The sequence below is a fragment of the Protopterus annectens genome, chromosome 4.part0, assembly GCF_019279795.1.
Source record: "Protopterus annectens isolate FY-2018-M chromosome 4.part0, PAN1.0, whole genome shotgun sequence".
In the NCBI taxonomy this organism is placed as follows: Eukaryota; Metazoa; Chordata; order Ceratodontiformes; family Protopteridae; genus Protopterus; species Protopterus annectens.
In genome coordinates this window covers 1,177,097,965-1,177,111,146 of record NC_056733.1, presented here as the reverse complement: position 1 = coordinate 1,177,111,146, position 13,182 = coordinate 1,177,097,965, and the positions used below count along the sequence as shown (strand labels likewise).

Genomic DNA, 13,182 nt, shown 5'->3' with positions numbered 1-13,182 from the left:
AATGGAAGGACAAATTCTAGATGATGTGCATGCTGTGACCAGAGTGTTTTCAAGAACCACTGGAATATTCGCATGTGATGTCTGGCTAGGGTTAGCATTGGTATAACCAAGGCCATGAACCTTAGCATCCTGAGGAATTCCCTGAAAGTCAGAGAGGGCAACAGAAGCAACTGTAGGAAGTAAGTCTTCAGAGACTGCATCTTTAGTGAGGATATGAATGCCACCATAAGGTATGTCTTTATCCTGAAACTTAGGAAAACCTGGTCCTGAGAGGAGATCAGGGAAGACTTGTTGTAGTTGAGGGTAAATCCCAAACTGCGGAGCAAGGAGAAGGTGGTTTGAAGGTGCTGTTGTAAGGTGGCTGGATGTTCTGATTGAATTAGCAGGCCGTCCAGGTAAGGGCAAATGAGAATTTCCTGGAGTCTGCAAAAGGCAATGACAGGAGCCAAACACTTTGTGAATACCTTTGGAACCATAGAGAGTCCAAAGGACAAATCACATAACTGAAAATGAGAGGAAGCAACAGAAAAATGTAAGAATTTCTTGAAGAGAGGGTGGATGGGAATGTGAGGGTACGCATCCTTTATATTTAAGGAGACCAGGTAGGCTTGAGGTAACAGAGTCTGCAGGGTAAGCATCCTGAAGGAAGGTGCATGAAGGAATAAACTGAGTTGAGATAAGTCTAAAATTGGTCTCCAAGGGCCATCTTTCCTGGGAACTAAGAACATTCTGAATAGAACCCTTTTCCCCTTTCTGAAGCAGAAACCTCCTGTATGGTCCCTTGTGCTTTCAAGTCTTGAATGACTTGGGGGGGGGTGGATCTGATCCTTCAGTGGTTGTGGAATTCCCATGAAAGGTGGAATGGTTTTCCAAGTCATGTAGTAATCTGTTTGTACAACAGACAGGACCCATTTGTCTGTGGTAATGCTTGCCCAATTTGAGAGGAAATGAGAAAGGCGCTCAGACAGGGGGATTTCTGAAAGTGTTGCCAGGTAGTCACAGACTACCTGGCTTGTCTGAAAAGGGGGTCTTCTGAGTACAGGAAGACTGGGACCTAGGAAGCGTCTGTCTACGTGTGCTCTGCTTGTGTTGTTGGTAAGGAGTACGGGTCTTTCTCCTTACAAAATTGGCTATAGAAGGGTAGTTCCTATAAAATTTAGAAACTGGCGAGACATTTATGTTTTAGCTCCTGCAGTTCTTTCCCTTTCTCTTGATGGGATTTGAAGAGGGATGCAGCATTAGAACCAAACAAGGCAGTATTGTCTAATGGTGCATCCATAATCTTTGCCTTGAAATATTCAGGCAAAGGCTTCAAACTCAGCCAGGAATATCTCCTGAGGATGGAAACAGATGCTGCTGAGCTTGCAGATACCTCTGCTGCATCATAACTGCATTTAATGGAATGCCCAGTAATCTGGGATGAATCCCCCAAGACAGAAGAGAGCTGGATTTTTGCTGCAGAGTCTGGGAGATTTGTCAGCAATTTAGATGCCTGTGAAAGAAGAGCCAGAACATACTTGGACATGTGTGTCTGGCAGTTAATGGCCCTAAAGGCCAGAGTGGAAGAGGTGTAGACCTTTTTTCCAAATGTCTCCATCAATTTACTGCCCTTATCAGAGGAGAGGGAGACTGGTGGTGGGGAGTAATTCGGAGGTTTTAAGCAGACAAAGAGATTACAGCTGGGTCTGCAAGAGGGAGTTTATGCAAATAAGGAACGTCTTCAGGAACCTTATAGAATCTGTCTGGCCTTTTGGGAGCAGGAGGTTGAGAATCAGTGTGTTTAGATGCAGCAATGAAGGCATCTTGAAAAGCTGGCAAGACAGGCGGGATGGCTGAAGCGGGGGGGGGGGGTCTATTTGCAAGAGGTCATAATACCTCTTTTGTTCCCCAGAGACTTGTGAGTTTTCCCATTTGAAAAAGCCTCTCATTTCGGAGACAGTTTCACCAAAGGTAATATCCTCTGTTGGTGAATCCCCACCGTCGGAATCCACATCAGGGGAAGCATATTCCAGGGGAGAGTCAATCTGAGTGGAATATGCCAAGGATTCATCTAAAGAGAATTCCCCTTCCTCAGATGCCTCTAATTCAGCAGATGGAGGGGGGGGGGGACCTAGGAGAACCTAGTGTAGGAACTGGCAAGGAAGAAGGCCTAAGTGCCAAGAAACCATTTAAAATCTCTTGAGAAAAAGCTTGCCACTAATGGGAAGGCTCCTGACTGGAAGACACATGCTTTTGTTTTTGATTTCAGTTGACAGAAGAAGCTACCCTAGACTGGGAAGGAAGGGCCGATGTAGGCCTGGGATCCAGATCAGATGTCGGCAAAAGCTCGATGGAAGGGGCAGGAGAGGTACTACATGGAATGTTGGAAGGGGCGAGCTGTGGTTCCCCCATACTGCTCAAACCAGACATTTGCAATACCTCTGCGGACATGCTGTAGGAACCCTCCAAGTGGCTTCTAGATCAGTATCCACAGAAAGAGGAGGACCTGACACCATATGAGCCTCTGGTCCTTCACTAGCCTCGAGAGGGACATCCAAGATCAGAGATGCAGCCGAGGATTCAGGCCTTACCTTTTTAGCCTTTTTCTTCAGAGGCTCACCCGACGGACAAGCAGTACCTTCCACACCCAACGCTAACCTGTTTAGCCTCTGTTTTTTTAGGTAAATGTTAAGGGCAGACAGACAAATGCACAGAGTTTTAGGGATGAATGCCTGACAGATGGCACAGGCCTTGTAGTTGTGGTCAGCCCCAAACAAAAAAGACATTGGTCGTGGTTGTCTTTGTGTGGAATCCCATCTTCCATAATGGCACTTCCCCCTTTTGGATGACATTAACCTCTAGCAAGCATGCAGTAGCAAAAGTGTAAAAGAATTTCCCTAACAGGGCACTTATCTGAATAGAAGATAAACTTTTGGCGATTAGAGAAATGTCTGGAAGCTGTCGTTTGGACTGGTGACAGAGAAGTTCTGAGGATGGTACATGAAGACGTCACCTTTATGGTCGACACTTGGCTGCAATATGTGCAACGTTGCACATACCTTGCAGTCTTTGGTATACTGGCCGGACGTTCGGGTTGCCTAGGTGGAATTTCACTCGTTATAAATACTGCAACATAGGAATAGAAAAACATTATGCATAACATTAATGAAGTCAAACAGCTGTCTCCCACACCAGTATTAGCAAATATGTGAAAAAAGAAAGCTCATCTGGAACTATAAAAGAAGCAGTTATGTTCTTACCTCTGCATTGCTGACTGCAGGTCAATCTCATTCTAAGCTTTTCATTTTCTTCTATCATCTTTGAAATTACTTTGAGCATACCATGCTTAACATCAGACTGATAGAAATTAAAAATAAACAATGAGAATTATCTAATTCAGGCAACAAGTGAAAACACAACCTTTACCTTAAACTGTGACTCTAATTTATGAAAATAAACTTTATACAAGGAAATTTAATTCTTATATAGTCTATTATCAGTGTATTCATCTCCACTAATCAACAGTCTAAATTCATCTCCATAACAAGTAGAACACAGCATGTATTTTTATACCCCGTGTTCACAGTACAGAAATATTTTTTGCCAAGGTTTTATGAAATCCTATACAATTTGGCCAAGAAGGGGTCAGCTAAGCTGTGCCATCTGAATCGTACAATCTTCCAGTAGAGATTCAAGAATCTCCAGCATGTATAGAGTTACACATCCTGTTACAAGTAACTGCTTGGTGAAGACCATAGCACATTTGTATGTATTAACAAGTGTCTATGCACAACTACATGCACACTACACGTTCTGAAATAATCACAATTTTGAGAACAAGCAACAGAAAAGTGTCTTTAAAAGCTTTCGCAGAACTGTGTCTCACTTGAATGATAGCAGTGCTAAAACTCCAGTACAGCATCTTAAGTGAGTTAAAAATGTGAGCAGAAGGCTTTTGATGACAGCTTCCAAATACATTTCTGAACAGGAAACCAAAGGGAAAAAAGTGAAAGATCTTGGATCTTTCTTTACCTTTAGCTGTGGAGCCAAAGTACTTGCGCATCTAAGAGAAAAATGAAAGTTATGCACTCACTATAATAATAGATCCATATTGTTTGTCTTGGTCTGGTTCAACCTGTGGGGACTTCGTATCTAGCACTTGCCAATTCTAAAGCCTTTAGCTTGTCTTGACTCTGCCTCCATACCCATAACCCCTCACTCCTCCATCAACTCCCCAGATGGAGTTTGCCCCATGAGTCAAACTATAATGATACAAGATATCCAACTAGCCCCCACTTCCTCCACAGATAGAAGGAATACATTCAGGGGAAATGGGTGATTCTAGGAAAGCAGAATGAAAGAACCCCTGCTGTCTGTTTATCATAAAAGGAAGACTTACTGAATCAACAAGAAGTTCAGGGGCAGAAGTGCAGGAAGGCTGAACCAGACAGGGACAGACATCATGGACTGATCATTATGGTGAGTACATGACTTTTGTATCCGATGTTGTCTGCCCCCAACCACAGCAATTCCTCATGAGGAACTAAGGAAGGATATTCAGCAGCACAGTAGAACCAAAAGAAGCTCTGAACCTGGATTGAATGTCCAGCTTATAATGTGACACAAAAGTATGATGGCCCAGCCAAGAAGGAGCAGCACAGATATCATCCGTAGGTAATCTAAAAAGAAAAGAAAAGCTGTAAAAGTAGAAGTAGCTACAGCCCTAGTTGAATAACCTTTAATCTTTTGTAGAACAGTCTTGCCTTTCAGAGAATATGAAAACAAAATACAACCAGACAGCCACTTGGATAAAGTTACTTTAGATACAGGTAAGCCCAGCCTGGATTTTGAACTGCTGTTCTTGAACTGTTTGTAAATTTCTGTGAGGCCATTTTTTGCTTGGGCTAAAGGGAAGTCTCTCTGTTGATCAGTGGCAGTGAAAAACATTGAGCAGCCTGCCTGCCCCTGTGGGAGTGGTTACTGACTTGAAACTGTAGTTTTATTACTATTTTGGGTCAATTCCAAAACTCCTCCATCTTCCTCTTAAAACTCTCTTTTGCGCGTTTTTGCGCGTTTTTGTGCATAGCGCAACAGCGGGCAGCACCGCCTAATTGCGTTTAAACTATTCCTGGCTCTTCACTTTTTCCCTTAGAACTGCTCTATCTCTCAATTTAAACACCATATTCTCATTCTAAGGCCCTTCACTGGTCCAATTAAGTAATCCTACAAGTTAGCACTATTAAACCATAAGCACTACTAACTCTTATACTCTCTACGATTACCCTGTCCTCTATTGGTCCGTCTTAAATTCAGTTTCCCTATAATACTCTAACATGTCCAAAGGTCAGTCAGTGGTTTCCTCTCCAGTCCAGCTGGTGAATCTGAGAATTTTGAGGCAATGTTACAACTGTCTCATGTACACGGACAACCCTCTCCTCCTCCAAACAGGTTCAAATATATGTGAGAGATGCAACTATTTAGCCAAACTGGAGGCTGAGCTCTCTCATCTCAAAACTGGTGTAACCAGTCAGGAGGAGAAGGTAACCTCACACAACACAATTCCAGTATTCCAGTATCACATAGTCCCACCACATCAGTGAACCAAACACATAAATGCACAAAAACATACTCGGAGGCTCTAAATAAAAATCTACTTAAGCAACAGAGACCTCCAAAGCAGACATCCAAGCAAACGCTACCTCAAAACAAAACACACACAACACATAACCCACAAAGTCAGTGTGCCAAGCAGCCACAGCCCTTAAGGCTGAATAGCACACCTGATACTCTTGTAATAGGTGACTCTATTGTCAGACACACTGACGTACCGCTCACCAGGCTGAATAAAGAGAAGGTCACGGTGAGCTGCCTGTCGGGTGCTAGGATCCGCCACATAACGCAAGCACTCTGGTCACTCCAAAGCAAATACAAATATGACTCAGTCATTGTACATGCTGGTGTGAATGACCTGAGACGTACCTCCCTGGACTACATGAAAAGAGACATAGAGGAGCTCTCTGATCATGTAGCCCAGGCTGGTATGACCCTGACCTTGAGCAGCATCTTACCCTCACCTACAATGATGCCACAGTACAAAGACAAAATGATCGATTTTAACAATTGGCTAAAATTTTGGCGTCATTCAAAGGGGATCCAGTGTCTGTCAGCCTGGGATGACATGCTCGACAAGCCACGTTGCTTCGCTAGGGACGGCTTGCACCTGTCACCACTGGGCTTTCGGATATTGGCAAAGGCTCTTGCCACCCCATAGTGCCTTTTTAGGCAAGGCTCAAAAGTCAAACCCACCCCCATAGACAGCACAAGGAACAAGAAACTAAGGGTAATGCTGCTAAATGCCAGAAGTCTTAACCTCAAGATGCACACACTCGAAGCTCTCCTCAGTATGGAGAACATCGATATCTGTGCAGTGACAGAAACCTGGTTCAAGGCTCCAGAGAGCACCCCAGCACTACCAGGCTATACCTCATATCATGCTTTTCGGCCCCAAAACCCAGACCGAACCACAAAAGGAGGGGGAGTTTCCATATTTATCAAGGATATCCACACCTCCAAGTTAGTGGCATTGCACAAAGCATCGGAGACCACCCATGTGCAACTAACAGTGGGCAAGACTGCTTTTCAGTTTATAGCATCCTACAGACCACCCTCTCAAAGTCAGGAATCCCACTCGGCTTTCCTGAAAACATTGGAAAACATGAAGATCTCTCCGAACACCATTATATTGGGCGACTTCAACTACCCAAACATTGACTGGGAGCACTACTCAAGCCCCAGCACCTTAGCCCAAAGGTTCCTGGAAATTATAAACTCAAATGCTATGGACCAACTAGTCACCACTCCCACAAGAGGGGACAACATACTAGACCCGATCATTACCAACATGGGGACTCTATGCTCCACACCAGAAGTATATCCCTCATTGGTAAGATCAGACCATAAATTAATTTCACTGGATGTCCACATCCCGACCCCACCCCAGCCCAGAAAACCACAGTGAAAAACTTCTCAAAGCGAACTTCTCACTTCTCAAAACCGAAGTGGAATCCTTCAAGGCCCCAGGGCCAGTGGAAACTACGGCCCAAACTGCAGAATCCTATATAAACGCATTCTACGGACATCTCCAGGAATGCATGGATCATGCTATCCCAAACAAAACCAAGACCCAATCATCCAAAGGCAGGCGTCCAGTCTGGTGGACCCCTGCCATAAATAAACTGTACAACAGAAGGAGGAAGCTACTACATGATAGAGCAAAATCCCTAATAGGGAAGGCATCTCTGATCAGTACTAGCAAAAAATTACGATCCCTCATAAAATCCTCCAAGGCCAGCTTAGAGAGAAAAATTGCACAGGACACCAAAGACAATCATAAGGCTTTTTTCAGTTATGTTAGAAACCTGGGATGCAACTCCCAGATTTGTTCTGAGTTGATTCTAAACGACAAAAAATACACTGAACCCACAGACATCGCCAATATCCTGGCAGACAGGTTCAGTGCAAACTTCTCCACCCCCCCCCCCCCCCAAAAGAGCAAGTATCTATCCCGGCAGAGTGCTGCCTCCCAAATATCTTTGATGCTCAGGTGAAGGCTGCCCTCTCCAAAGCAAAAAACACTGCTTCCATGGGACCAGATGGCATCCCAGGTTGTGTCCTACATGAACTCCAAGAGGAACTAATCCCTCAAATAAAACAGCTATACAATCTCAGCTTCACTACAGGATATGTGCCCACAGAATGGCGTACAGCAACAGTGGTCCCACTCCACAAAGGTGGAGCCTCTACGGACCCTGAAAACTATCGCCCCATAAGCCTGACTAGCTTAGTCTGCAAGGCTATGGAGAGGATCATCATGGAGCTCATAAACAAAGACACTGGGGACCTACAGACACTAGATCCTACCCAGTTCGGCTTTGTCAAGGGCAGATCCTACCTTTTGAACCTGGTTGACTTCTTCGAAACAGTCACCAAAGCCATAGATGAAGGGAAGGTAGTCCACACAGCCTATCTGGACCTTGCAAAGGCATTTGACACAATACCCCACTCGGGCATCATAGATAAGCTATCTAGCTTAAATATAAACCCCTATGTCACAAGATGAGTCGCAAACTGGCTGAAAGACAGAACCCATAGAGTGAGAGTTGCTGGAGCCATGTCAGACTCGAAACCGGTCACAAGTGGCGTCCCACAGGGTTCTGTCCTGGGACCACTCTTGTTCTGTATATACTTTTCCGAGGTACAGGCAAACGTGGGAGGACAATGGCTCACCAAGTTCGCAGACGACTGCAAACTGGGCGCCATAATAATCTCTCCAGCTGACACAAACATCCTTCAAAAAGGTCTCACAGAGACAGATAACTGGTGCCAGCGCCATGGTTTAAAGCTAAATGCCAAAAAATGTATAGTCATACCCTTTGGCAAAAACAATGTGCCCACAAATTACCACATAGGCGGAAACCCATTAAGTACAGAGAAAGTTATTAGGGACCTGGGGAGCCAAGTTGATAGCAATCACTCCTTTGAAATCCACATTGCCAAAGTGGTTAGAAAGACCTTCTACATAGCCCACCTCATCAAGAAGGGTTTCACATCTAGATCAAGAGAGGTAATCGTGCCCCTTTATTCATCCCTCATCAGGCCCATCATAGAATACAATGCCCCTTTTGGGATGTACCTTACCCGACACCTGCAGCAATTAGAAAGACCCCAAAAGTATCTCACCAAGAGGATCAAGGGTCTCAAACAGATGCCATATGCTGCTCGGTTAAAAAAACTCCAGCTCTACTCAGTTGCATACCGCCTACTTCGAGGCGATCTATGCCTGACATACAAAGCTATGTCAAATCCAGAATTAATGGACATGCTCCACCTCAGTAAATCTAAATCCCTTAGAGCCACGCTCGAGGGACTTGAACCTCAGCACAGAAATAAATAGAACTTGCTGGAGGGACAGGTTCATAACCCAGAGGCTCCCTTTGCTCTGGAACAGAATTCCAGTTCATGTGAGGCAGAGCACCTCACTGAATCTCTTCAAGAAGAATCTCGATAGGTGGATGGGGGATTGTAGGTTTGTCCCAGGGATTACTCCCGTGTCACTATTAGACAGAGGCACAGTAAACTAAACCTTAAAAAGGGCACAGTATACTCAAATCAAGGGGTGGCGTAAGCCATACAGAATCGGGCTAGGCTTATAATTGCCCCAGGGCAGATAGCCTAGTATGAACCTATGAGACAAACTGGCTAGAATTCCTGAAAGACTTGATACGGTCAAAATAAAATTTTAGTTGCCTATGCACATCTAAACAATGCAAAAGTTATTCACCTTTGTTGTTAAAATTGAGAAAAAACACAGGAAGATGAATGGAGCTGTAAAGGTTATTCTCAGAAGCTAACTTGTGTAAAAACAAAGGATTTGTACGAAGAGAAACCCTATCCTTATGGAAAATTAAGTAAGGAGGGAATGAATCAAGTGCTTCCAATTTTGAAACCCTTTCGGTACAGGTAATCACGACCAAAATCAAAGTTTTCCAAGACAACAGCTTCAAATCTGAAGAGGCTGAAGATTCAAAAGGGGGGCCAGTCAAAACCTAAAGAACAAAAGGAAGATCCCAGGGAGGGACCGGATTCCGTACTGGTGAATGAAAAGCTTTGGAAATCTTGAGAGAAGACAAAGGCATATTGTCTCTACCAATATGAAAGTTCGAAGTGGCTGCTAACTGTACTTTAATAGTAGAGAAGCTAGAGCCTGAGCTGAACAACTCTGCTAGAAATTCTAAACAGACTCCAAGGGGGCCGAGAAGGCGTTAAGTCACCGAGCTTCCAATAGCAAAACAAATCTCTTCCATTTATAGGTATACACTTTTCTAGGGGATTCTTTCGGAGAACAGGAAAATATATGAACCACCACCTGCAAGGCTTTGGACCACCAAGGGAACCAGTGGAACCATGTGGTCAATTGAGCGACTGGAGGATCTAGCCCGGATAGATGAAAGATAAGATCCAGAATGGGATTCAATACCCAAGGGGGTGTTTCAGAAAACAGCAAAGAAAGGAAACCACATCTGGCGAGGCCAAATGGGGTCAATGAGAATCACTGAAGCTATGCAACTAGTTGTTTTCTGAAGAAACTGTGGAATCAAGGGAACTGAGGGATAGCCATAAAAGAGACCCGGGGCCAAGCAAATGTCAGAACATCCCTGGGTGCCTGTACAGAGGGGGAGCAATAACATAATAGCCATCACACTTGGTGTTGGACAGGGATGCAAAAAGGTCATAACATAGACTGCCCCAACACTGAAAAATCCAAGCTGCCACTGCCGGATTCAGGAACCACTCGTTAAGCAAAAGGACGCTCCTGCTGAGGCTGTAGGCCAGAATGTTGGACTTCCCCGAGATATGACTTGCCACCAGAAATCACGGAGATGAGATCACCCACTGCCAAACCCTCATGGCCTCCTGACAAAGATGGTAAGAATGTGCTCCACCTGTTTGTTGAGAGACCAGACTGACATGTTTCCTGTCTGTGCCGCAATCACACCTCTGGAGAAGACATCCTGAAAACCCTGCAACACTAGGAGGACCACTCATCTCCAGAAGGTTGATGTGAGTGCAAGCCTCTGTGGAAGACCAAGACCCTTGAACTGTCCTCCATTTGAAATGCCCCACCCCAAGTGTGAGGTATCCATGGCCGAAGGAGAAGGAATTGCAAACAGTTTCTCTTGTTGCACTAACGACACTGTAACCACCACTGCATCTGCTCATGACATGCTCTCATCAGCCATACAGGGAAATGCAATGGTGTGTTAGGAGGGACCACTGAGTGGCCATAGTCCATGCCACAATCCTCATATGAAATCCGGCTAAGGGTACCAGTCCTATCAATGCTGCCATTTGACCCAGAAATCTTAAAAGTGTATGAGTTGTGGAGTTTGGAGTTGCAAGCACTGCCATGGCCCGAGCTCAAAAACAAAACTCTGGAACTTGGGAGCCTGGCGATTTGATGGACTGTGTCCAGATAATGTCCTATTATCTCTAAAACTTGCACAGGCTGAAGATTCAACTTGGGATAGTTGACTGTAAATAAGTTGTTGCATAGCTGGAGCAAGGAATCCTTGGACAAGATCAACAATGCCTTTGTGGGTGGTGGGGGCGGTAAGGAGCCAATCATCCACGTACAGTAAGACCTGAAATTCCTGCAACCAGAGCCAAGCTGCAACCACTGCCATGCACTTGGTGAACACCTCGGGGGCTGCAGTGACATCAAAACGCAGGACTCTGAATTGATAGTGACTGGCTCCCAGCCAGAATCGAAGGATTTTCCAGGAATCCCGATCTATCCTAATAAGATGGTAGGTGTCCTTGAGTTCTATGGAGCACATACAACCGCCCTTCCTTAGAAGAGGTAACAGACTACACCATGACAATACATACTTGGTCTTTTTAACAAACTGGTTCAGCTTGCTTAGGTCCAAGACTGGTCTGAGGTCTTTTGTTTTCTTTGGTATCTGGAACAGACATCAGAACCTATCTGGGCTAGTGGGAACATCTATAAAGGGAATAACATAACCTGTGGATATGATTTTCAACACCCAAGCATCTGAGGTGATGGCCTCACAGGCTTTCAGGTGGAGGGCTAGACGATCCCTGATTGCCTCTAGAAGCGAACAGTTGGGCAACCCTTCAGGATCGCTGAAAGGGCCCACCAGAAAAAGCCATGTGAAAGATCTGATTCTGTAGACTGCCTCTGACCCTCGGGCAGCATCCATTATTATTCCCCCTACCGTCGGGAGGAACCTTCCAGAGGAGTGCCCTGGGAAGAAAATTGTGACTTCCTGTAGAAGAGTTACTTGCCCCCTTTCTAATACCTAAAGAAGGATCACTGAATAGTGGACAGTGTCTTCCCCATCTTGTTCACTCCTTGTCAATATGTCCTTAACCTTGGGTCTAAACAAGGAGGACCCGGCAAAAGGGGTACTGATGAAAGATGCTTTAAAGCAATCTGCAAAGTTGCATGGCCACAACCAGGCATGGAGCCTCAATGCAATTCTGTAACCTTCCACTTTGGAAGCCCCATCAGTTGCTTTAGAAATGAATCTCATAGAAATTTTAGTGATGGAAGTCAAGGTGGATAAAAGCATCTCCAGCTTCTTCTGAGTATCTGGAGACTACTCTGTCTTGAGGCTGCCTGACACTTCTGAGACAAGATCTCACTGAAGCCTTATCAAGTGTGATATGTAGTCAACTGCCCTCAGAGTAAAGGTAAATAAGTCACAGGATTGCTTTGCTAATCAATCCAGAGCCCAACAATCCCTGTTTGCTGGGGGGGGGGGGTGTGAATCGAGGAGCTCTCTTCAGAAATCTCCTTTTTGGTGGCTACTGCCACCACAGTGGCATTGATGGCTGGACCCTTGCTCCAATGAGGTCTGTTTGGGGGGGGCAAGAACTTTGCCTGGCTTCCGAGGAATAGATTTTACTGTGTTGGGTATAAGGGCATCCGGAGGGGGGGAAACCACCCAGGGAATGGATGGGCCTAAGCCAAAGGCCTCCAGAAAAACAGACGTCTCAGACAGAGAGAGAGAGAGAGAGAGAGCGCTTTGGTTGTCCAGCCCCTACACTGGCAAAGCAGTCCAACAAATCGCCAACAGAGGTGGCATCATGCAGGGAACTGGGGGAACCCTCTCCTTCCTCAAGGTCAGCATCTTCGGTGAGAGATTCCTCCATGGAATCCCAGTGCTTCCTCTTGCACTTTCTCTTCCCCAAAGTCTCCCACTCTGCTGAAGATGGAAAAGAGAGGGAAGAGTGAGGTAGACCCATCAAGGGGGCAGCCTGAAGGCTAGTTGACACAGGATGTCCCAGAGCAGCCCAATGACACATCAGAGGAGCAAATGAAAACTGGGAGGAAGTGTTGTCTGGAGGCATCTGACCCCTCTCTCTAGAACAGAACAAGTGGCCTTTTCGGATCCATGGGTCCCAGAAGTCAAGGGTACCGAAGAGAACACCAAGCCCAAAGGGGAAACACCGTGCCCCGATGATGAGCTTGGAGCCAAGCTCTCTAAAGCTGCAGCTTCAAGAGGGAATGACAATCATGAAACAGGAACCATCAACCCTGACCCAGAAAATTCAGCCCCAACACCACAGCTCCAAGGTGGCAATGGCCCCAAACAAGTCAGGGTTGAGGCTACCAAG

General features: G+C 45.4%; 1 long non-coding RNA gene across 1 annotated transcript in view; it reads right to left on the bottom strand.

Annotated features, from left to right (window-relative positions):
• The window catches only part of LOC122799816, a 712,832-nt gene extending 709,501 nt beyond the window's left edge, over positions 1-3,331 (bottom strand). Inside the window, exon 1 of the long non-coding RNA XR_006364507.1 lies at positions 3,240-3,331. This is a non-coding gene — a long non-coding RNA (uncharacterized LOC122799816). The remainder of the gene's footprint in view (positions 1-3,239) is intronic.
• Positions 3,332-13,182: the final 9,851 nt, after the last annotated feature.